Genomic DNA, 26166 nt, shown 5'->3' with positions numbered 1-26166 from the left:
AACAATAAGATGCTCGTGCTGATTTTCAACCTAACGCATTGTCACTTACTGGCCTATTATGATACCATTAGCTTAGCCATAATGCTTAGCCCTGCCATAAGTTAAAAAAATAACAAAGCAAGTATCAATTTGGGAATAATTAAGGGAAATTATATTTATCTCTCAATTTCATCAACCACAACAGCCATGCTTGGCTGATTGTCCAAGTTAATTAACATACCCTGGTGCGTCCCTATTAGGGAGATTTTGATCAGTGCTCAGGTTTGGAATGGAAATTGTAGGCTTGCTTCAGTTGCTGCCATTTGATGGGGAGAATATTTTAACCCATTTATGCCTAGTGGACTCTTCCATCCTTCTAAATTGTATCAATTTATTTCCAAAATAAGGGATTTCTAGTATATTTATGCCCCTCTTCGAAGAAGAGGGGTTATTTTGTTTTGCACATGTCGGTAGGTCGGTAGGGTGGTCCGTCGGTCCACCAGATGGTTTCCGGATGATAACTCAAGAACGCTTAGGCCTAGGATCATGAAACTTCACAGGTACATTGCTCATGACTGGCAGATGACCCCTATTGATTTTGAGGTCACTAGGTCAAAGGTCAAGGTCACAGTGACTCGAAATAGTAAAACGGTTTCTGGATGATAACTCAAGAACGCTTACGTCTAGGATCATGAAACTTCATAGGTACATTGATCATGACTGGCAGATGACCCCTATTGATTTTCAGGTCACTTAAGTCAAAGGTCAAGGTCACAATGACTCGAAACAGAAAAATGGTTTCCGGATGATTACTCAAGAATGCTTATGCCTAGGATCATGAAACTTCATAGGTACATTTCTCATGACTCGCAGATGACCCCTATTGATTTTCAGGTCACTAGGTCACAGTGACTGGAAACAGAAAAATGGTTTACGGATGATAACTCAAGAACGCTTACGCCTAGGATCATGAAACTTCATAGGTACATTTATTATGACTTGCAAATGACCCCTATTGATGTTCAGGTCACTAGGTCAAAGGTCAAGGTCACAGTGACTCAACACAGTAAAATGGTTTCCTGATGATAACTCAAGAATAATTAGGCCTATGATCATGAAACTTCATAGGTACATTGATCATGACTGGCAGATGACCCCTATTGATTTTCAGGTCACTAGGTCAAAGGTCAAGGTCACAGTGACAACAAACATATTCAAACAATGGCTGCCACTACAACTGACAGCCCATATGGGGGGCATGCATGTTTTACAAACAGCCCTTGTTATTTCTATATTTAGAATATTTCTTACAGAAATTCCTTTAAGCAAAAAGCGCAGACCCTGATGAGACGCCGCATTATGCGGTGTTTCATCTGGGTCTACCCTGTTTGCCAAGGCCTTTTTTCTAAACGCTAGGTATAAATGGGTTAATCATGGAGTAATATCAAAACATGTTTTTGTTCATGTTAAACTCAGACACAGGTGATTATTGCATTCTGACCATTAATAGTTTTAATTAGCAAAGTTCATACAATGGGATGTTTGGTTTCCTATTGAATGTTAAAAACAAAATATAGTTTGTAACATATCGATAGGATTTATAAGATTTTTTACTAATACTTATATTAAATAGTTGACTAAAAATGTTAGATCGAAAAGATGTGTCTCTTTCTAGTTCATATTTAAGTTTAGTTTTATTGATTTGATTTGTGTAAAAAGAATAAATATACTGAAATGAGAGAGATAAATATCTTAATTAACCTGGTAAGTATGGCCAAGAAGATGTAAATACAGTCTGTAAGTACGTGTAAATTTCTGTTCACTGTCAAACAACATGTAAATTTATTATTATGTACCAAATAACTGGAAGGGCATGGAGTAAAAACTTGCCATAACAGAATGTTCTTGTGCCTTATACCATAGAATGACCCCATAAATTTATAAGGTGAATCAAGTTTACTTTAAATTTTGTTACAAATTTACACAAATATTTGCAAAGTATGCATGGACCTTTTTGATTGGTAAAGACCTAATGATAATCGATTCAGAGCTCTTCGGTCATGATGTCTTTGTACCCAGGGTAAATATTAGGCCAAGTATTTTTAGTACAATATTTGATCTGTAAAATGTGAAATTTTGTGTGTATGTGTTAAATTATTTATACAAAAGTCAAGTAATCCATAGATACTTGCTATATTTGCCTAACTGAATTTTTTTATGGATGAAACAATATTGATATTACACGAAATACCATCCTCTACATTCTTTTAAGTAATGAAATATAAACTTATTCATTTGGATCATATGGATCACTTCTATCAGATTCAATACTACAAATGTGACATCGATAATGTTCATTTGTTTCCATTGTTAGCATGAAATAAATTCCACTGCATAGCTACCAAATCCTTGATTAACCAAGAGAAGAATGATTTTTTTTAAAGAACAAAATATTAAATATTCATGGATTAAGTAAATGAAGCTTGATGTTGTTACATGAGATCAACACAATCATCAAGTGCATGAGGCCAAAGAGGAAAGTAAGCCCAAGAGAAATTGGCAAAAATCTTGAAGTTTTTCTTGGGTGGTCTATGTGTTAATTTTCAAAATATAACAAAAATCATTGGATAGCATTGAGGCAAAAAATGAAATGAAAACACAGTTCAGCATGTGGTATGTAAATAAAAAAATGCCTATATTCACCAAAAGTGTGTAGAATGTTCAAGTACAATTTTTTCTAAAGCATAAGATATACAACTTGCCCATAAATGTAACCACTATTCCATATATTTAAAATTTCAACTTGAAACGGCTTGTTCACAGAAATTTCTTTTTCTTTAAGTTTGTCATTAAAGGCTTTAATTATGAGAAATGGTGTGCAATTGCATTTCATAAATTGATTTGACTTCAAAATTTGATGTTGAATTGGATTTTTAATTCCTCAAATAAAAAAAAGAAACTGTGAATAATAATTACAATAATAACAAAACATATTCATATGACGACGTGCTCCTTTCACAATTAATGAACAAGACTATTTTCAAATCTCTTACTGTCATAAATGTTTTACTGATATAATTACAATTCTCAGAAGTTATTTTAATTGAGATAAATTAATAAAAAAAAGTATTAGAGAGCAGATAACATAATGTCTATGTCAAGTTTGAATATGGGTCGTGCCGGGTCAAAAACTAGGTCACGGGGTCACTTAAATTAATAGTGCGTTTTAAACCTCACCATGTTGTCCGCTCTCTAATTCAAGTAGTTTTCATCCAATCTTCACCAAACTTTGTCACAAGTTTTATCTACATGATCTCTAGGCCAAGTTTGAACATGGGCTGTTGGGCCAAAAACTAGGTCACGGGGTCACTTAGTGCGTTTTTAGCTCACCTGATTGCTCAGGTGAGCTGTTGTGACCGGTCTTTGTCCGTCGTCCGTCCGTCCGTCGTCCGTCCACATTTGTTTGTAAACACTCTAGAGGCCACATTTATTTTCCGATTTTCATGAAACTTGGTCAGAAGATTTGTCCTTATGAAAACTCGTTTGAGTTCGACACTGGGTCATGCTGGGTCAAAAACTAGGTCACTAGGTAAAAAAAAGAACAAACTTGTAAACACTGTAGAAGTCACATTTTATGCCCAATCTTCATGTAACTTTATCAAAATGTTTGTCTTAATGATATGTTGGTTGAGTTCAAAAGTGGTTTCGGTCCATTGAAAAACATGGCTGCCAGTGGGCGGGGCAGTTTTCCTTATTTGGCTATAGAGAAACCTTGTAAACACTCTGGAAGTCACAATTTTTGCCCAATCATCATGAAAGTTGGTTAAAACATAGGTTTTATTGATTTCTCAGACAAGTTCGAAAATGGTCCAGATCGGTTAAAAAACATGGCTGCCAGTGGGCGGGGCATTTTTCTCTATATGTATATAGTGAAAACATGGGAACACTCTAGAAGTCACATTTTTGGCCCAATTTTCATGAAATTTTGTCAGAGCTTTTGTTTCCTAGATACGTGAGTTAGGTTTGAAAATGGTTCTGGTCCGTTGAAAAACATGGTTGCCAGGGGGACGAGGCAGTTTTCCTTATATTTATATAGTAAAAAGGCTTTTAAACAATCATGAATTAAGGTCATGTAACATGCGAGACAACTCTTCTTACTTCTAAATATTGCATTTAAGTTTACAGTAGTTACTCCCCTTTGATTATTAATGTTTTCATAATAATACAGTGTCATTTATGTGTTAATTGTTATTCGAGGTTGGATGTTTTTTTAGCTCACCTTATTGCTCAGGTGAGCTTTTTGACCTGTCTTTGTCCGTCCTCCGTCCGTCGTCCGTCCGTCAGTCCACATTTGTTCGTAAATACTCTAGAGGCCACATTTATTGTCCGATCTTCATGAAACTTGGTCAGAAGATTTGTCCCAATGATATCTCGATCGAGTTCGAAACTGGGTCATGCTGGGTCAAAAACTAGGTCACTAGGTAAAAAAACAACAAAAAAACTTGTAAACACCGTAGAAGTCACATTTAATGCCCAATATTCATGTAACTTTGTCTAAATGTCTGTCTTAATGCTATGTTAGTTGAGTTCAAAAGTGGTGCCGGTCCGTTGAAAAACATGGCAGCCAGTGGGCGGGGCAGTTTTCCTTATATGGCTATAGAGAAACCTTGTAAACACTCTTGAAGTCACAATTTTGGCCCAATCATCATGAAAGTTGATCAAAACATTTGTTTTATTGATATGTCGGACGAGTTTGAAAATGGTCCAGATCAGTGAAAAAACATGGCTGCCAGTGGGCGGGGCATTTTTCTCTATATGTATATAATAAAAACACTCTAGAAGTCACATTTTTTGTCCAATTTTTATGAAATTTGGTCAGAACATTTGTTTCCTTGATACAAGAGTTGAGTTGGAAAATGGTTCCGGTCAGTTGAATAACATGGCTGCCGGGGGGGGGGGGGGCAGTTTTCTAATATTTATATAGTAAAAAAAAGCTTGTGAACACTCTAGAAGTCACATTTTTTGCCCAAACATCATGAAACTTGGTGAAAAGATTGGTTTGATATATATCTCAGATGAGTTTGCAAATGGTCTTGATGGGTAAATAAACATGGCTGCCAGGGGGGTGGGTCAGTTTTTTGTATGTAACTATATAGAGAAACCTTGTGATCGAACACTATAGAAGTCACATATTTTGCCTAATCATCGTGAAACTTAGTCAATACATTGGTTTTATTGATTTCTTGGACAAGTTGGAAAATGGCTCAGATCGGTGAAACACACTTTTTAGCTCACCTGATTGCTCAGGTGAGGTTTTAGGATTGGTCTTTGTCCGCTGTCCGTCCGTCCATATTTAGTTTGTAAACACTCTAGCATTCACATTTCTCAAGCATTGTTTATTATCAAAGTTGCTGAAAGATCTCAGTCGAGTTTGATGATGAGCAAAATCATATAATTCATGCGATAATTATTGCCCTTAGATTTTCCAAATTTTCATTATATTATACAAAATCCTTGTAAGCAAAGTTTGATGTTTGGTAAGGGGGGTCAACTCAAAATATAGGTCACCATTTGAAATCTTACAAAAACAAAAACACTCCCTACGCCAGAGTTTTGGTTCAATAATGATGAAACTTAACCAGGATGCTTGTCTGGTCAATATCTAGGTCAAGTTTGACATTAGGTAAAGATTGAATGAACCGACTCCTCTCAGGTGAGCAAACTAGGGCCATCTTGGCCCTCTTGTTTAACATTCAGCTTGGTGTCCGCTCTCTTATTCAAGTAGTTTACATCCGATCTTCACCACGCTTGGTCAGAAGTTGTATCGAGATGATGTGTAGGTGAAGTTTGAACATGGGCCATGCCGGGTCATAAACTAGGTCACGGGGTCACTTTTTAAACAATTAGCATGGTGTCCGCTGTTTTTTTTTAAGACAACATGCAAAATAATCTGTGTCAATGCGGCATGTGGGGGTATTCGTCATGTCTGTGACAAAGCTCTAGTTGTATTGAAAGAAGGAAGCATTTTTCTGACAAGGGGCATGGATATTGATATTGGCATGATATTTATTTAACAGTTTTGTATAACTTTTCTCTCGAGGCCAGGGAGGGTTGTTGTTTGTCATTGGGATTGACAATTTCAAGTTATCATAAAAAGACATATTTCTGTGATGTTGTTCAGACAATGTCAAGTGAATGTTCAATACAACAGTGTTAAAATTCAATATTTATGCAAACTGAGCTGCATTTGCTTATTTTAACAATCTGAAATGACTCAAATGCTAAAATGTGTCTCATATTACGCAACACTTGTGGTACAAATTGCTCAATGACAGCTGTCATTGACACCCAAAACACCCAAAAGACCATGTTCACACCTACTGTAACCCAGGAAAAAGACCTTGTTCCTATTATCTGCCTCTACCAATGATTTCATTACCTCGAACTGTCCCAACAAACAATGACGATAAGGAAGTGCACAAACTCAAAAAAATACTTTTTTGCCTATTTTATTCAATATTTTGACATTTGTTCAAATGTTGCTTGTAGCTCTGTTCATACCTACTGGGACTGGCTTTTAGTTGTTTTTACATCAGCCCTTTCTGCTTGATAGATAATAGGATGTAGTATTCTGGAATGAAAAAAATTGTCGCAATAATAATTTACTATTATGTTATGAATTTTTGGGGAATTTAGCAGCCAAGATTGAATTGTATCAACGTGAAACGATCACCAGGTATTTAAATTGAAACAATGAGGTAAGGAACTGCGTTAACATTCATTTTTGTTTTATGGTAAATAAAAAATATGGGGGAAAAATAAAAAATAAAAAAAGACAACATTAAGGTGGCTTGTTTGAAATTTGATATGTCATAACAAACATGAACCAAAGTGCTTGAGTGGTGTTGTAGTTCTGTTGGGAGAGTGTGTTGACAGATGCATGTGTTGCTACATATGTTGCTGCAATCATCACCATGGTGACCACATATCATGTTGGCCTGTAATATTGTGTGACAGCTATGGGGCAGACTTAAACTTCATGAGCTTTTTACATACAAGCTACTCCTTGTTAATTTGGAATTACAAGTAATATAGATATACTTTTACTTACTCTTACTAAATCAAATTTTATTATATTTGAAACATGAAGGTGGCAGATAGCAGTTGTACGTCTGTGCATGTGAACTGCCTGTCTTAGCCATACGTTTCATGGATTTTGAAATACTTTGCTACAAATGTCCACCAGCTTAGAAAGAATAACACCCGATAACATCTCTGCTATAAACGTCAAGGTCACACAAAAGGTCAAATGTCAAATTTGGTTATAAAACAGCTTTTACTTGTTGTCTCAGCCATAACTTTGCCATATATATAATTGAATTTTAAAGTAATTGTGCTCAAATGTAAACCATCATAAGCTTACCTGACGTATGCAATAACCGTATCAGTACCTCAAAGGTCATTATCACACATAGAGGTCAAAAGTAAAGTTTAATTGGCAATAAAACAGATTTAATATACCTCTCTTAGCCTTCATTTATATATTGATCAATTTTGAAATAAAATTCCACAAATGCAATCTATCATGAGACAAAATGTGGAGTGAATTACTTGTTTCCCTTATTCAAAGGTCAAGGTCACACTTAGGGATCAAAGGTCAAGGTTTAACTTATCAATAGACCAATTCCATGTTTCATATGATTTAGGTGCTTTTTTCAAAAATACAAATTAACAGCACATAAATAAGAAACACATTTTAAAATAATTATACAGAAATGATGATAGCATTACCATAAAATTTATTTAAAATCTGATAAGAATTATTACCATTTATGATTATAATACAGAATTAATCAGAGCAGTTAGGAAACGATGTTATGACAATCCATTAAATGAGTTTAAATATTGTGCACAAATCTGTGCAGAATAAGTGTGATTTTAATATATGTTATTTTCTTGATATTATCAATCATCTTTTTTTCAACTTACTCTATGTATGCAGTTGCAATTATAATGTTAATGCTTGATGGTATCCTGTTATTTATTGATTCATCTAACTATAAAACATTTTTTCTGGTACTTAACATGCAGTTGAGGATTAAATGACATAAAATAGTGATCTTCATTGCAGGCAGTTAAATAACACTAAAATACCACCTTGATAAAAAAGACAGCAATTTGATATGAAACATTTAAACTTAAAAAAAAAGTCTTTAAAATACTTCAAAATGTGGATCACTGTTTTAGTTGAATAGCATGAAAAGGTTGGCCAATTTAAAAGGATTATGCACAAATCATATTTATGGTAATGGTAATTGATTAATATTTCTGCACTTTGATGAGAACTACATTTTATTGTCCTTAGGATTGGGGCTATTATTGTTGGCCTTGTTTTGGAGGACTTTTACTATGCTTAATTTGTTCCTTGTCTTAATTTGAAGATAAGCAAGCATCATGTTAAAATAGACAGTATGCTTAATTTTTTTATCGAAAGACAGCATTTATTTGTATCGCTTTTTTTGCAATACACAATTTAAATTAGTTGTTTATTTATGCTTAATAATTGACTAAAAATGTTGTACAAGGAAAGAAATGCGTTTTGGCCAGACCTGAGCAAATTGCAAAACATTTCTAGTTTTTAAATTGTAAAAAAATTATTACGCCATTGTTAAAAATACAACACCTGTTACCACCTGTTATGTTAACACATGCATTTATTGAAAGCAGACATTGAAATGTACAAAATGAAATATTAAATCTGCAGTATTGTGAGAAAGTTCCACTTTTGTATCCAACATGTTTTGTCCCACAAGATGGTGTGTATCTAGAGATGGCCCATTGACTGGTTTGATCTCTAGATGACAAACAAATCTACAGTGGGAAGAGTGCTTGCTCAACATGCCAGTTGACAAGTGGTTACTTTGATGGGCTTTTATATAAAACGTGCCTGTCCTAGGTAAACTGATCACAAACTTCGGTATTGGGTTGAGCAGTTGTGAGCGGTGCATTTAAGGATTTCAGACGTTCTATTTTACGCTGATATGGGTTGTTATTTAAAACGATATTTGCAGCTAAATTTATGAAGCAGTATGTTAAAGGAAAGCAATGGTTCAAAGTGTCAAATTGATTTTTACGTTAGGAGAAAAATATTGGTACTTGAAGTGTTTGCAGAATAAATGATACTTTAGGATTTAATAATGTTGACGTTTTAGTGAAATTTAATTCTGTTGCATAAGGATTTTATTAGTGATTGATTTTACTGCATGCTGAGAAAGATTGCAACGGATTTATAAAATCTAACTGATCTTGGATTATAGACATATTGTGATAAAAATAGAAAGACAGATTAGCGATTTTAGAAAATATAATGAGTGTGGTAAACCTGAGATAATAGGGTAGGGAACTATGAAGTACTCTTGTAAGTGATCAATAAGCTATTAAGTTTCATGGATTAAGGAATGTCCCGATTGTATAGCTTATAGCGGGTAAGTTATCTTTTCAATTAGGCAGGTGCTTCATTTGATGTTTCTTTATTAGAGATGCCTTGTTGGAAACACAACTCAATAATTTTTGTTTCGAGATGTTGAAGTATTTACAACATAAAACATTAGACCTCTAATTAGATTTGTTTGTTTAAAATTATTTGCAATGCAAGTATTATGATAAGTTTCTTTGAAATGAAATTTTAATGAATAAATAAATGTTGTTTTTTCAATTAAAAAGGGGTTTCCAAATCATAAATTCAATCATATTAAAACTTACCTGTTTTTTATGAATATACAAAACGGCTGCTAATGGATTTAGCCCCATCTAATTTTAAAACGGCTGCTAATGGATTTAGCCCCATCTAATTTTAAAATGGTTCTTTTTACATTTTGCATGAGCTTTTGCTGCTAACCTTCAAACTTCATAACTATTTCATGTAGTGTTTATTCATTATTGGATAGTATACTAACTATAAGCCTGAGACAACATTTAAGAATTTATTATAAATCAAAGGTATAGTGGCCTAAGCTGGATATAATTTAGCTGATATATTGTTTACACATCTCAAAAAAAATTGCCATAACTCACCTATTGTGACAATCTACATGACATGTGCAAAGAAAACATCATAGACTGTGTGTTGTTTGAACAGGTCACATAAAAAACTAATTCTTGAGTGCTATTAGAATTTGTAATAGGTTGCATTAGATGGTTGCTATAAATTATATTTGGGGTTATAGAACTATGGTTCTCTGATGTTTTAAGTGCAGGTTTGACTTTTATGGATGTTTTTGAAGAAAAAGAACAGTAATGCCTTAATGGAAATCTGAGGTTATTGTGGCTGGAATAGCATAGATATGATTCAGGTTTAATTGGCCCCAAATAATGAACATTACGTTTATATAAATTCCCATTAATACATATGCACTGTTAGTTTGATTTTAATATCACAGAGTATAAATGAGTGGTTAAGTTACACAAGTCTGGATGTAAAAGTGGCCTTTTCACAGATTTTGGCATGTATTGAAGTTTGTCATTAAATGCTCTATATTGATAAATGTAAAAATTGGATCTTAAAAGCTCCAGTAAAAAAACAAGAATAAAAGTAAAGAAAGAAAACAAAGTTACCCTCAACTGGGCTCAAACCACAGACCCCTGGAGTAAAAGTCTAACTTTTATACCACTGGGCCATCCATGCTCATGATTGATTTATTTTATACTTTATATAAGCAATCCTTGTAGTGTCACAAAATATAACAACAACAACAGAACTCTCCAAATTATTCAATCGTTTCGCACTGCAACGCCTCATAATTTTCGTGTTTTTAAATCATCAAAAGATGAATATTATGTATATTTTCAAGCATGGTAAAAGTTCAGTATTACTGTTTTACTCACAAATATCATAACTACAAAGAAAATGTATTCATCTGACACAATTTCTTTTAATTTTCTTAATTTACCAAAACGTGAAAAGGTCCCTTTAAAAGATTTATTAATTTTATGTAATTGATTACATTATTTTGTATAATATAATAGTTGAATGGATTCAAAAGTAGTGGGACAGAAAACTTGTTGGAATATAACATGCCATGTTTCTGAGAATTTTCTGCAGTCACAGATTATGATACAGATAAAGAAAAAGGCCACAATTTTCCCTAATTACTAAGTTATATAGAAGTTTGTTTAATTTAAAACATGCAGCAACATTTTTGGTCAGACTCATCGTATTAAGATAACTTACTCAAAAAAGAGCATAGCTGGTACAATTATAAATTTTAGATCATATCCATTCACTTATTTAAAAAATGCATTTGTTTAATCAATCAGATCGAACTATACATGATTGTTAAGTGGCCATCTAATTACAGTATTTACTTGGGACTTCCACACACTCCCATCCTCCTGGTACTGATGGGATGCTCAGTTAACACTGTGCTGTCCGTGTTCAGTGGTACCTATCTCCTGGAACTAGTTTTATGGATTTGTACATTTCACTAACACACTGACAGGCAAAACAATTGGTCAAGTATTGATGGGGTGTTGAATCAGTTCTCCAGGCGTTTTTATTGGTTAAAACATCAATTAAACGAATTGGAGAGACTGTGTATTTTTAAAAAAATTACATTAATATATTGTCATGAGGATTAATAAATGTATCCATCACATCTTAGTATTTTTGCTAAAGCTTTTTTTTTATTTCATGTTTTTGTTTTAGAAAATATATACCAATTCCATATTTCTTGTTTATCCCGAGAATTCAATGTATAAACTGATATTGACAAACAAGAAATAACATGTTAATGATTTTTAGCGGTTCTAGGTTAAAATGAGGACTAAAAAGTTTTTTTAAATAATCTTGTTCAGTGAAAATATTGTCAACAGGGATGCATTGTTTGTTTTGCTCTTGTTTTAAGTGTTATTTACTGCAAGCTGTTACAGTATATTGGTGTCAGTTATCAACAATGTCAACATGTTCATTGTGTCCAGTAACATTCAGTGATGAATTCATAAGAAATTACAGGTTTTCATGCCGTTTTGTTAGCCTGAATAGACTAGATTTCTTTGGCGTATGTAAAAATGTTGTTGGAAAATTCAATGGGGGTATAGTGTCAACTTTCCAATAATGTTGCCTTATTACATTGACATTAAGATTGGACTTGAGATAATGTCATTAGGAGTGTCGCTGAATTTTGATTAAATGCTAAATAGGATGGTACACTGGTAAATAAGTCGGCTGGGGAAAAAACAAATAAAAGAATGTTGACCTTGCAATTGATGAACAAAATATTAGTGATGTGTTTGTTAATGATCTATGTTTTCGTCGCATTTTCAAAATATCATAATGACAAGGTAATACAATTTGACTTCTAAAGGACAAAAATTGACATGTAGTGACAAATAAACAGATGGTCATTTATTAAAATAATATATGACCTAAAATCAGTTCTTAAAGTTCTCAGTTTCTATTATCAATAATCGGTACTTAGGTTTTCAGTTTCTATAATCTAAAACCTGATTGAGTACTTTCAATTTCTATTTTATATATATATATATATATATATATATATCAGAACCTAAGTTTTCTGTTTTTCATAATCAAAACCAAAGTTTTCAGCTTCTATAAACTATAATTAGTATAGATTTCAAAAAATATAATCATTACTTAAGCTTTTAGTGGACATGATCTATAATCAGAACCAAAGTGTTCAGTTTAATTCCAGATGGATGAAAAAAAACTACAGGAGTGCCAAAAATGGATAACCATGGCCAGAAGAATTTATGGCGAGATTTAATTGATATTGGATATCTTATGATATCATTATAAGCATGTCCATGTGATTCACGTGGTTTGTTTCTGTTAAAAGTGAGGCCTTCGATAACATCAGTCTGCTAACATCAGTCCGCGACAGTGTGTACATAAGTGAGATTGGGTTTTGAAATGCCCATAAAATTGGGTGTCAGAAAGTATTACTGTATTGATCTCAAAACGATGTATTTTCGATGAAAAAAAGATCTGGCTTTAAAAGTTTGTGAAATGGATAATATAAAAGATGCTTATCAGGACAATATGACAATTAACAGGGATATTGATACAGCAATAGGCAGTAAATTAATTTACCCCACCCTTCCCACTAATCATTGCAGTCATATTCATTTTTTGGTCTTTGGTTGAGAGACCAAAATTATAGGCTATTATAAGGCCACTCCAAATTGATGTGTTGGTCGTCGGATTTGCCGCACCTATTTTTTCAAAATGGAAAAAAAATAAAAAAAATTACCGCTCGCACTCGTTTTTGTGTCCTTCTGTAACCATAGCGCATGTGTTTTTTTTAATTTGTGAAAAAAAGAAAAAAAGCAATCACGCAGAAACGATTTTGACGCTGAATATGAATGCCAAATATAGTGTTTCGCAACCTTTTTAATCGATAACTGTAGTCGCTAAAAAATTCGATCAAGAAGACCAGAAAAGTGGCTTCCTGCGTGACCGTTTTAACAAATTGCGGTGAAAAGTTGCTGTAGCCCACCCTTATAATTATAAACACTTCTGCTTCGTTCTGTGACTTATTTTAATGTATTTGTTCACGTTCGAACATGCAACTATCAGCAGATACCGTTGAAGCATGTTCAATTTAACAACACCGGAAAACATGACGTAAGTTTTTTATGCATTTTCTTTATTAAATGGGCGTATGAACGGTATTTCCGTATATGTAGGCAAATTTTTCCTATAACACAATGTTAAGTGAACAAAAAAATAAACATAAAATCATTAAAGGCTGGTTCTAAAAGAGTCACAGGGACAATGTTTTAGAAGTATTAAAATACATGGTTGACAGAACATGTTTTAAAGCTAGGTCCGTGTATTTTAGAAACATCAAAAAAGTTCTTAATGTAATGTATACATTTATTTCAGAAAAATACAATACAGTGTTATAGTCATCGAAATGCCACTTTTAAAATAAGGTATCGACAATGGATTATATTCATGGCCTTTGTCCGTCTGCCTGTCATTATCATTTTGATGATTGTCCCTCTTCAAGTGCTATTGCAACATGGTATACCTTTTCACAGCTTGCAACATGGCATACCTTTTCACAGCTTTCACTTTTGAAAACTTCGAACAAATATAAGCAGCAGTAGGTAGACATGTGTCCCTCACTTCAATGATATGGTTATATTTCGTGGTCAAAGGTCATATGCAACTTACTCCTATGAATATGAGGTTGATATACATCGACCTCATATCTTTTAATGTCAATTTGCTGTAGCATCGTTCCAACATGAAATCATATCGGAAGCTTTAACGGCTGCAAATTCATATAACAGCGCAGAATCTTCATGGAAGAGTTATTCAATTTAAAAATATTAACATTATTTTACTAATCGCATTAGAAGATGTTTAATAAAAACTTACAAGTAATGCTATTCCTGATATGAAAACACTAGCTTTAAACTTGTGTTCTACATTTTAAAGTTTATTAGTACTGAAACCTAATTTTAGTGCATTTTTATTTGAAAAGTATGATACAGTATTGCTTGTTTGTACAAAGATTCTTTTCTTTGTATAAGAATTGATTTGAATGCAAACAATAGCTGTTTAAACCTGTATCTCTAATAATCGATATTTTTTTATTGAAAAGGGATTTTTTTTATTCTTTGCTCTTCGCTCGCCTCTTCAACTTTTTTTCAAAAAAAATCCGTAGACCAACATATCAATTTGGAGTGGCCTTAGTAAGTGTGAAAATGATATGCACTGTAAATGATAAGAATATTTGCTGTTTTAAAATGTATATTGAATAATTTGAAGTTTTTGCCTGAATAATACACTCATGGTGAGCTTTTGTGGTTGCCATTTGTCATTTATCTGTCCAGCGATGTCTGTCATCAACATTGTGAACACTCTAGAGGCAATACAATTTGCCCAATATTTATGAAATTAGCCCAAATATTTTTCCGAAGGATATATTTCCCAAGTTTGCAAATCAGCTAATGTAATTACAAAACTTGGTCACTAGGCCAAATTTAAGAAAAACTTGTGAACCTTATAAACACTCTAAAAGTCACATTTTTGCATAGGGCATTTTGTTCTTTATAATGATATCTCTGCCGATTTCTAAAATGGTCTGGGAAATTCAGAAATTGCCCAATAATTGATCCATTTTAAAGCTATGTATAAGATTTAAAAATGTACATGCTGAAATAATTCAAAAGAAAATCAGTGTATATAAATGCATTTTTCACTCATTATCAATAAATTATACAGTTTAAAAGCTATGTCACTGATTAAAGAAAATGCTGTAAGCATGATTGTAAGGCAATTAAGGTTTGAGGTTGTTCATAATATCTGTGTCATGCATAATAAAATTTGTTATAATATTGCTGCTGTCTAAATGTAAGTGTATAAAAATTTAAGTATAATTGTACCTGACATTACCTTCTCATATTTGTTGCATTGATTTGTAGATGACATCAATGAACATTTTGAAATTTAAGTGCTCAATGTGGGCAACCAAAAGAATTTAACCTGTTAGTCATTTTGTGTTTCAATTTTGTTTTCTTGTATAAGTTATTGTAGATTTTCCTCTATTTGTCCACTCTGTGAATAAAGGTGTAAATTTCATGGTTGTGGATTGAATTTAAATGTCAATACCTCTTTTGACAAATGTTCAGCATCATTTGTCAAAGTCAAATTTGCAAACAATATGGTATAACAGATTGAAAAGGCTAGTGATCAGTTACAATACACAATCATTTAAAGCACCTAGCCAATTAATAATTACAAATCTTCTTACATGTGGTGTTATTTTGTATCAATGCTGTTCATTCACATTCCAGTGTTAAACTTGGAGAAGTTTTAATAATAGGTTATGGGTTAACAGGAACAGGTTGGCATTAAGATGACTGACTTGACTTCTATCTGTTTGCAATATGTTTTCTACTTTTAGAAAATGAAATCCCAAAACCCCAGGGCTGGTTATAAAGGCTTCCAGCTGTTGTGAAAATGTTGAATATTACTAAGTTGATGTTCGCCATCTTTCAGAAGCCATTTGCTGACATTGCACACCATATGTCAAAATTACTAGTTTCAAATGATATAATCCATAGAGGCAATATAACCATGAAATAAATTTACAATAATGAAAACATATTGTTATATTACTTTGTTATTGGAAATAACACAATGCTTTGCTATTGAAAGACTCGACTGAGAAAGTAAAAGGCAGTTTGGATGAACGCCTTAAGGCATACCAAGTTGGTGTGTTTTGAACAATTATGACATCTTTATGACATTAATCACTGTTTTGAAGGATGTTTTAGAGAAATTAATGTCATCACAATTATCATGTAATTAGCAGGCCTGTTTGGTAACTTCAAGAGGCATGTGTAAGTAGAGCAAAGCCTAGAGGCTTGTCAGTTAGACCTGTAGACTTGACCAGAAACATACATCATGGGATACACTGAGTTGTAAGTTAGTCCTTCTACTTGACAGGACAGTAATTTTGAGGTAGTCTATCCTTAATTGTTGGAGCTTTAAAGTGGCACTAAAAGTGGACTATGGCAGTAATTTTGAGGTAGTCTATCCTAAATTGTTGGAGCTTTATGTGGTACATAGTGGACTATGGCAATGATTTTGAGGTAGTTTATCCTAACTTGTTGGAGCTTTAAATTATGTGGTACATAGTGGACTTAGGTAAGGATTTTGAGGTAGTGTATCCTTAATTTTTGGAGCTTAACGTTGTACATAGTGGACTATGGCAGAAAGTTGGAGGTAGCATATCCTAAATTAATGGAGTTTTATGTGGTACATTGTGGACTATGGAAGTGAGTATGAGGTAGTCTATCCTAAATTTGTGGAGCTTAATGTGGTACATAGTGGACTATGGCAGTAAGTTGGAGGTAGCATATCCTAAATTAAAAGAGTTTTATGTGATACATTGTGGACTATGGAAGTGAGTTTGAGGTAGTCTATCCTAAATTGTTGGAGCATGTGGTACATAGTGGAGGATGGCAGTGAGTTTGAGGTAATTCATCCTAAATTGATGGAGCTGTATCACAGTGGTACATTGTGGACTATGGCAGCGAGTTTGAGGTAGTCTATCCTAAATTGTTGCAGCTGTGTGTGGTACATTGTGGACTATGGAAGTGAGTTTGAGGTATTCTATCCAAATTGATGGAGCTGTGTGTGGTACATAGTGGACTATGGCAGCGAGATTGAGGTAGTCTATCCTAAATTGTTGGAGCTGTATGTGGTACATTGTGGACTATGGCAGCGAGTTTGAGGTAGTCTATCCTAAATTGTTGGAGCTTTATGTGGTACATAGTGGACTATGGCAGTGAGTTTGAGGTAGTCTATCCAAAATTGATGGAGCTGTGTGTGGTACATAGTGGACTATGGCAGTGAGTTTGAGGTAGTCTATCCTTAATTGTTCGAGCTGTATGTGGTACATAGTGGACTATGGCAGTGAGTTTGAGGTAGTCTATCCTTAATTGTTCAAGCTGTATGTGGTACATAGTGGACTATGGCAGCGAGTTTGAGGTAGTCTATCCTAAATTGTTGGAGCTGTATGTGGTACATAGTGGACTATGGCAGCGAGTTTGAGGTAGTCTATCCTTAATTGTTGGAGCTGTATGTGGTACATAGTGGACTATGGCAGCCAGTTTGAGGTAGTCTATCCTAAATTGTTGGAGCTGTGTGTGGTACATAGTGGACTATGGCAGTGAGTTTGAGGTAGTCTATCCTTAATTGTTGGAGCTGTATGTGGTACATAGTAGACTATGGCAGCTAGTTTGAGGTAGTCTATCCTAAATTGTTGAAGCTGTGTATGGTACATAGTGGACTATGGCAGTGAGTTTGAGGTAGTCTATCCTTAATTGTTGGAGCTGTGTGGTACATTGTGGACTATGGCAGCGAGTTTGAGGTAGTCTTATCCTAAATTGTTGGAGCTGTATGTGGTACATATTGGACTATGGCAGCGAGTTTGAGGTAGTCTATCCTTAATTGTTGGAGCTGTATGTGGTACATAGTGGACTATGGCAGCCAGTTTGAGGTAGTCTATCCTAAATTGTTGGAGCTGTGTGTGGTACATAGTGGACTTTTAATGGCAGCGAGTTTGAGGTAGTCTATCCTTAATTGAGTTCGAAACTCATTGGCCCTTTTGTTAACTTTATCTGTAATTTGGTATAAATAAAAAATTAAACATTCGAGTTTGGTCAAAGTAGTAACAGGATAATTACCATAAATCTAACACTTTTTTATAGACTGTTTAATTTAAAAGGTTTGTCTATATTAAAACATATTACTCCACATATAATAATAATGTGAACAGAAAATTAGTGCATAATTATAAATGCCTTTCTCATTTCCCACGAATTGTTTGTTTAAAAGCAATCACATGGATTAAAGAAAATAATGGGATTTTCTGTCACAAATTGTCAGGCTATGTTAAGTAGGGTGTGAGGTTGTTCATAAACCATGATGAAATACATTATATAATTGGTGTTTTGAACTTGATTTAAATAATTGGTCATGTTCATTTGATTTTTAGTATAAGAACCTTGCACCAATGTATGAACTTGTAAAGTTAAGTTTTAACGGGCTTGTCGTCTCGATGTCATTTAGCTTTATAAGGCAATTATCACATAAAACTTTTTTATGAGGTTTTGCCTCATAAGTTTTGCAGGTATATGTGTGAAATGTGCCTGCAAATATGTCACTGAGCAGTTTTACGTATTTTGAAATATCTAGTATTTAAATTTAGTCAGTTTTATATGAATAAGAAGTGTACAAAAGACGTACTATAATTTATATTATAAGATGTTGATACCTCAGAGTTGCTCGCTCCTTTTGCAGTTTATTTGGCAGTTTATTTCTCTCTTTTTTTGACTTCTTGTGCCATTTATGGGGTTATTTATTTGGTTCTCAATTGTACCCTTTGATTTGCTCTTTATTCATATCCCTATTTTTTTGTTTATTGTCCCCTAACAGTTTCACCAGAGAGGACTTATGGTTTGCGCTTTGTGCGTCTGTGAGTCTGTCTGTGAGTCTGTCTGTGAGTCTGTCACACTTTTCTGGATCCTGCGATAACTTTAAAAGTTCTCAGAGCTCCAGATAAGGGTCGTATTTTCGTAATTACGAATTATTTTCAAGTCCGTTACGTATTTATTTTAAAATCTTGTCGTACCATTAAGAATTACAAAATCAAGTTACGAATATTATTTTTACATCGGTTCGTATCGATTTTTATTGAGTTCTTTTCGCGTATTAAAGATCTTTGCGGTGCTAATATAGAATGGTTATCGGGTTTGTTTAACAAAGCGCACTTTTTCCAAAAAAAGCGGCGTATACAGTCTATCTGTCAAAAAACAATGGCGGCGCCAAGAGAGCGTCCTAAAAAACTGCAAAGCGTCCAAAAACACGCTTTTAATATATTGTACGCAAAGTGAGCCGAAGATAAATGTTTAGAAAGACATTATAGAAAAGATCTTATACGATGTTGTATGTTCAGTTGCCGAAACAGTCGAAAAAGCTAAACAAAAACGCGACACGACGGGTCCAAACTTAAACACAAAAAACATTGAACGAGTGGAAGGGACAAGTCCCGCGGCTAATCATTGAAAAGATTGAAGGGGAGACCCGTTTTAATTGTGAAATATGTAAAAATTCATCTAAGGCATGCAATCTGAACACAGTTTGGGCATATGAAGGTGTTTGAAAAATAAAATTGTATAATACTGAAAAGACACTGTTGAACTCGTATAAATAAAGTTGCTAGTATGTTTATTTTGATTTTTTTTGCATGAAAATAACCATTATTAGTTATTTTAAGGTCATTAGTAGTTACGTTAAGAATAAAATGTCAGAGTTAAGAATTCTTTTTGAAAATCTGGTAGTAATTTCAGAATTTCACAAAACCTTATCTGGAGCTCTGGTTCATAATATTTTTAGCTCACCTGAGCACAACGTGCTCATGGTGAGCTTTTGTGATTGCCTTTTGTCCGTCGTCTGTTGTGCGACGTCAACATTTGCCTTGTTCACTCTCTAGAGGCCAAATTTATTGTCCAATCTTCATGAAACTTAGTCAGAAGATTGGTTTCAATGATATCTTGGATGATTTCAAAAATGGTTACGTTTGCTTGAAAAACATGGCTGCCAAGGGGAGGGGCATTTTTCCTTATATGGCTATATATGGCTATAGTAAAATCTTGTTAACACTCTAGAGGCCACATTTATTGTCTGATCTTCATGAAACTTGGTCAGAAGATCCATCCTAATAATATCTTGGACGAGTTCTAAAATGATGCCGGTTGGTTGAAAAACATGGCCGCCAGGGGGCGGGGCAATTTTCCTTATATGGCTATAGTAAAACCTTGTTAACACTCTAGAGGCCACATTTATTGTCCAATCTTGATGAAATATGGTTAGAAGATTTGTCTTAATGATATCTTGGATTGTTCGAAAATGGTTACGTTTGTTTGAATAACATGGCCGCCAAAGGGCGGGGCATTTTTATGTCCCCCACTATAGTAGTGGGGGACATATTGTTTTTGCCCTGTCTGTTGGTCTGTTGGTTGGTTGGTTGGTTTGCGCCAACTTTAACATTTGCAATAACTTTTGCAATATTGAAGATAGCAACTTGATATTTGGCATGCATATGTATCTCATGGAGCTGCACATTTTGAGTGGTGAAAGGTCAAGGTCATCCTTCAAGGTCAAAGGTCAAATATATGGGTCAAAAATGCTCATTTAATGTACACTTTTGCAGTATTTCAATATTAAATATAGCAACTTGATATTTAGCATGCATGTGTATCTCATGGAGCTGCACATTTTGAGTGGTGAAAGGTCAAGGTCAAGGTCATCCTTCAAGGTCAGATGTCAAATATATGTGGCCAAAATCGCTCATTTTATGAGTACTTTTGCAATATTGAAGATAGCAACTTTATATTTGGCATGCATGTGTATCTCATGGAGCTGCACATTTTGAGTGGTGAAAGGTCCAGGTCAAGGTCATCCTTCAAGGTCAGAGGTCAAATATATGTGGCCCAAATGGCTTATTTTAGGAATACTTTTGCAATATTGAAGATAGCAACTTGATATTTGGCATGCATGTGTATCTCATGGACCTGCACATTTTGAGTGGTGAAAGTTCAAGGTCATCCTTCAAGGTCAAATATATGGGTCAAAATTGCTCATGTAATGTCACTTCTGCAATATTGAAGCTAGCAATTTTATATTTGAAATGCATGTGTATCTACTGGAGCTGTACATTTTGAGTGGTGAAGGGTCAAGGTCTAGGTTATCCTTCAAGGTCAAACATCATATAGGGGTCAAGGTCATCCTTCAAGGTCAAACATCATATAGGGGGACATTGTGTTTCACAAACACATCTTGTTCCTTATATGGCTATATAAGGCTATAGTAAAATCTTGTTAACACTCTAGAGGCCGCATTTATAGTCCGATCTTCATGAAACTCGATCAGAAGATTCATCCCAATAATATCTTGGACGAGTTGAAAAATGATGCCGGTCGGTTGAAAAACATGGCCACCACAGGGGCAGGGCTATTTTTCTTATATGGCTATAGTAAAACCTTGTTAACACTCTAGAGGTCACATTTATTTTCCGATCATCATGAAACTTGGTCAGAAGATTTGTCCCAATGATATCTTGGATGAGTTCGAAAATGGTTTTGGTTGCTTTAAAAACATGGCCACCAGGGGTGGGGCATTTTTCCTTATATGGCTATATATGGCTATAGTAAAACCTTGTTAACACTTTAGAGGCCACATTTATTGTCCAATCTTCATGAAATTTGATCAGAAGCTTGGTCTCAATGTTATCTTGGATGAGTTCGAAAATAATTATGTTTGCTTGAAAAAAATGGCTTCCAAGGGGCGGGGCATTTTTCCTTATATGGCTATAGTAAAATCTTGTTAACACTCTAGAGGCCACATTTGCTGTCCGATCTTCATGAAACTTGGTCAGAAGATTCATCCCAATTATATCTTGGATGAGTTAAAAAATGATGCTGGTTGGTTGAAAAACATGACTGCCAGGGGGCGGGGCATTTTTCCTTATATGGCTTTAGTAAAACCTTGTTAACACTCTAGAGGCCACATTTATTTTCCGATCTTCGTGAAACTTGGTCATAAGATTTGTCCCAATAATATCTTGTTATCTCAGGTGAGCGACTTTGGGCCTTTTAGGCCCTCTTGTTTCATGAAACTTGCAACATGGATAGATGGCAATATGGACATTATGCACTTAATTTCATTTTGTTCCTACGTCAAAAATTCTGGTTGCTATGGCAACCCGAAAAATTAATTTTTTTCCCCTGAAAATGGTGGAATTTCTGATAATGGTGGAGCCAGTAGGGGACCATATTGCTTGATTATAGCCTTGTTTCTACTACTTTTATGGCTATTTATTTCACTCTCTCACCTATCAATCTTAGTTGACTCCATTTGTTTTCTTTATTATGCCCCCCTTTGAAGAAGAGAGGGTATATTGTTTTGCACATGTCGGTCCGTCAATCGGTCCGTCCACCGAATGGTTTCCGGATGATACTCAAGATCGCTTAGGCCTAAGATCATGAAATTTCATAGGTACATTGATCATGACTCGCAAATGACCCCTATTGATTTTCAGGTCACTAGGTCATAGGTCAAGGTCACAGTGACTCAAAATAGTGATATGATTTCCGGATGATAACTCAAGAATGCTTAGGCCTAGGATCATGAAACTTCATAGGTACATTGATCATGACTCGTAGATGACCCCTATTGATTTTCAGCTCACTAGGTCAAAGGTCAAGGTCACAGTGACTCGAAATAGTAAAATTGTTTCCGGATGATAACTCGAGAATGCTTACGCCTAGGATCATGAAACTTCATAGGTACATTGATCATGACTGGCAGATGATCCCTATTGATTTTCAGCTCACTAGGTCAAAGGTCAAGGTCACAGTGACTCAAAACAGTAAAATGGTTTTCTGATGATAGCTCAAGATTAATTAGGCCTAGGATCATGAAACTTCATAGGTACATTGATCATGACTGGCAGATGACCCCTATTGATTTTCAGCTCACTAGGTCAAAGGTCAAGGTCACAGTGACTCAAAACAGTAAAATGGTTTTCTGATGATAGCTCAAGAATAATTAGGCCTAGGATCATGAAACTTCATAGGTACATTGATCATGACTGGCAGATGACCCCTATTGATTTTCAGGTCATTAGGTCAAAGGTCAAGGTCACAGTGACAAAAAACGTATTCACACAATGGCTGCCACTACAACTGACAGCCCATATGGGGGGCATACATGTTTTACAAACAGCCCTTGTTTCATAATATTATTCATTTTGGTCCATTGTTTTATGTCAGATCTTCCTTATTTTGCCCTGATTTGGCTTCTTTAGTGGCTTCATGAGACTCTTTTGGGCAATAGTGGCTCTTACAAGCTAAGGTTCCTCATCAATGAAATTTTTGTTGGTTATATCAAATTACAAATGGGTACATGACTGGTAGCCAGAGGTTAGTGGTGGTCCATAGGAGCCAGAGATTTGACTGTAAGCTGTGTTAAATTAGAGGTAAATGATGCTAATTTAATGTATGGTCATGTCCTTTTCCTAATTTTCTGTGTAAATTAAGTGAATTGTAAAATTTTAAGAATTGTAGGCAAAAATCAAAAGCCACAAGTTTTGATGAGTAAATGTTTATTTTTCCCCAGCCCTGATAATTGCAGAAGGGCTTATAGTGTTTTGTATGTTTGTGTCCACTCTGTAGGTGCATAATGGGATTTGACAACAAATGAGCACCAATGATCATCATATCAAGACAATGTGTGGCTTGGAAAACTTTGTAGGTGGCTTCAAAGTGAAGGTCATATTGGACACTTTATTATTTTTTGTGCATATTCTTAATATGTAAATAACTTAAGCTTTTTTGTCCAGTCCATTCTTTGTTGTGCATGATGGGGTTTGAAACAAATTGGCTTAAATGATAATGTTGCTCATTTTAAGCATAAGGTCAAAGTGGACAATGGATCAGTTAATGCATATTCTGTATATTGCCAATAGCTTTGTTATGTAGTATAGAATTTCCACATGAACTGCCACAAAATTAATTTTGTAATTTCTGGACAATGTATTGAGTGAAACATAATTTACCTTCTTGCTTACATTGCATTTGAATTGTAGATGAAATCAAAGAACATCTTGAAATTTAAGCACACCATGTGGGCAACCACAAGAATTTACCTTGTTAGGCTTTTTGTGTGTTTCAATTTTGTTTTCTTTATGTAATTGAAGATATTTCTCCATTTGTTCCGTCTGTAAATACAGGTGTAAATTTCATTGAGGTTTTTGAATTCAATTTAAATGTCAATATGACTTTTGAACAAAGTTCAGCCTCATTTGTCAAAGTCAAATTGGCAAACCATATGGTTTAACTGATTGCTAGTGATCCATTGAAATACACACTCATTTAAAGCACCTGGCCAATTAATAATTGCAAAACTCTTACATTTGGTGTTGTAATGTCTCAGTGCTGCTATTCACATACCTGTGTTTCAAGTACTTTAACATGGATACTTAAGTTTTACTATCAGGTTATGGGTTAACAGGAACAGGTCTACCATTAGATGCCTCATTGATATTACGTTGTCAACTGATATTTGCAATATTTCTACTTTTTTATGCTTCCCCCATTGGGGGGGGGGGTGGGTGGGAGGGTATATTGTTTTTGGCCTGTCTGTCATTCATTTGTTCATTCATTGTGTCCCAAAACTTTAACCTTGGTCAATTCTTGCACGTTTTGAGTGGTGAAAGGTCAAGGTCATCCTTCAAGGTCAAAGGTAAAAAAAACAAATCCAAGGGAAGTAATAAGCTTCAAAGGGAGATAATTATGTGTACCTGCCAAATAATTTAAAAAAAAAAAATCAAAGTGGCGCAGTAGGGGGCATTGTGTTTCTGACAAACACATCTCATGTTGAAAATGAAATCCACACACAAATTCACTCTTTATAAAGCCTTGATCCAGCTGTATCGAGGAAAACAACTCAAACAGTTAAAATCAGAGCATTATGAAAGTTGGTAATATTGTTTAGAGGCGAAATATCTCTGCCAAGTTCGATAAACAGCCAGATTGCATTTAGCGCCTATGAATTATGGTCTTTGAATGATAAAAAAGTAGCCAATTTTAAGTTGTCTGCTCTCTATCTCTGATAGTTAGCATTGAATCATCATCAAACATATTGGTAATGTTTGTGGGCATATAATCACAACCAAGTTTGTAAACCATCTAAATAGCATGAAGCACATAATAAATTATGTTCCTTGAATATACGGACTTTGCCAAATTAATGTGGTCTGCTTTCTAAAAGGTGGTGCTTAGGCAATAACTTGAAGACACTTTGGATATAGCAAGCTTGAATTTAGACCTAGCTTGGGATTGCATTTGGTAATAGAAGGTTAAATGTCAAGGTCGCTGTTTAAAAAAATTAAAAACTAAACAATTTCTATTCAATAAATTGAGTTTGGATTGAGGTATAATGGTGAAAGTGTGAGGGTAGCTTACCAGCTCAGACAGATGTACTTGAGATTGTGCATTAATTATTTGACCTTAGTTTGAGATACTTTTATAATGTTGAAGACCTGGTTTCATTGGACTGCCATTTTTATTCCCCCAAAGGAGGGCATATAGTGATTGCACTGTCTGTTTGTCTGTCTGTCTGTCCATCACACTTTGCGTTTGGGTTATGAAAAATGCTCATAACTTCTATGTCGCTTCAGATGTAACATTCATATTTGGTACGCATGTGTATTTGGATAAGGCCTTTCCATATGCACACACATTTTGACCCCTTTGACCTTGACCTTGAACTTAGGGTGCCTATTAGGTTTTGAAAAATGCGTTTAGGTTTCGAAAAATGCTCATAACTTTTACCAAAGCGTTCTTGGGGGCATAATTGTCATACTATGGAGATAGCTCTTTTTCTCATTGTATCTTTTGTTGTTGTGCTCTCATTTTTACAACAAATTAATATATTAATACAAGATTGATGTATAATAGATCTTTTCAACTGGCAAATTTTGTGACAAGTTCGCGTTCTTACAAAGAACTGATATGCATTCATTTTATTTCTTAGAATCTTCTAATACATAATGTATTTTTATTAATTGTATCTTTACATGCTTT

General features: G+C 34.4%; 1 protein-coding gene and 1 long non-coding RNA gene across 2 annotated transcripts in view; both read left to right on the top strand.

The window, feature by feature from the left end:
- The window catches only part of LOC127873841 (kinesin-like protein KIF26B), a 258849-nt gene that overhangs the window by 147696 nt on the left and 84987 nt on the right, over nt 1-26166 (top strand). The window lies entirely within an intron of this gene.
- On the top strand, nt 483-23282 carry LOC127873851 (uncharacterized). The gene is made up of 3 exons (XR_008046418.1): nt 483-727; nt 1006-1171; nt 23221-23282. It is a non-coding gene; the product is annotated as an uncharacterized LOC127873851 (long non-coding RNA).

Source organism: Dreissena polymorpha, chromosome 3 (genome assembly GCF_020536995.1).
Source record: "Dreissena polymorpha isolate Duluth1 chromosome 3, UMN_Dpol_1.0, whole genome shotgun sequence".
NCBI lineage: Eukaryota > Metazoa > Mollusca > Bivalvia > Myida > Dreissenidae > Dreissena > Dreissena polymorpha.
Note: the sequence above shows the minus strand (reverse complement) of the source record. Positions and strands in the feature narration are given on the sequence as shown.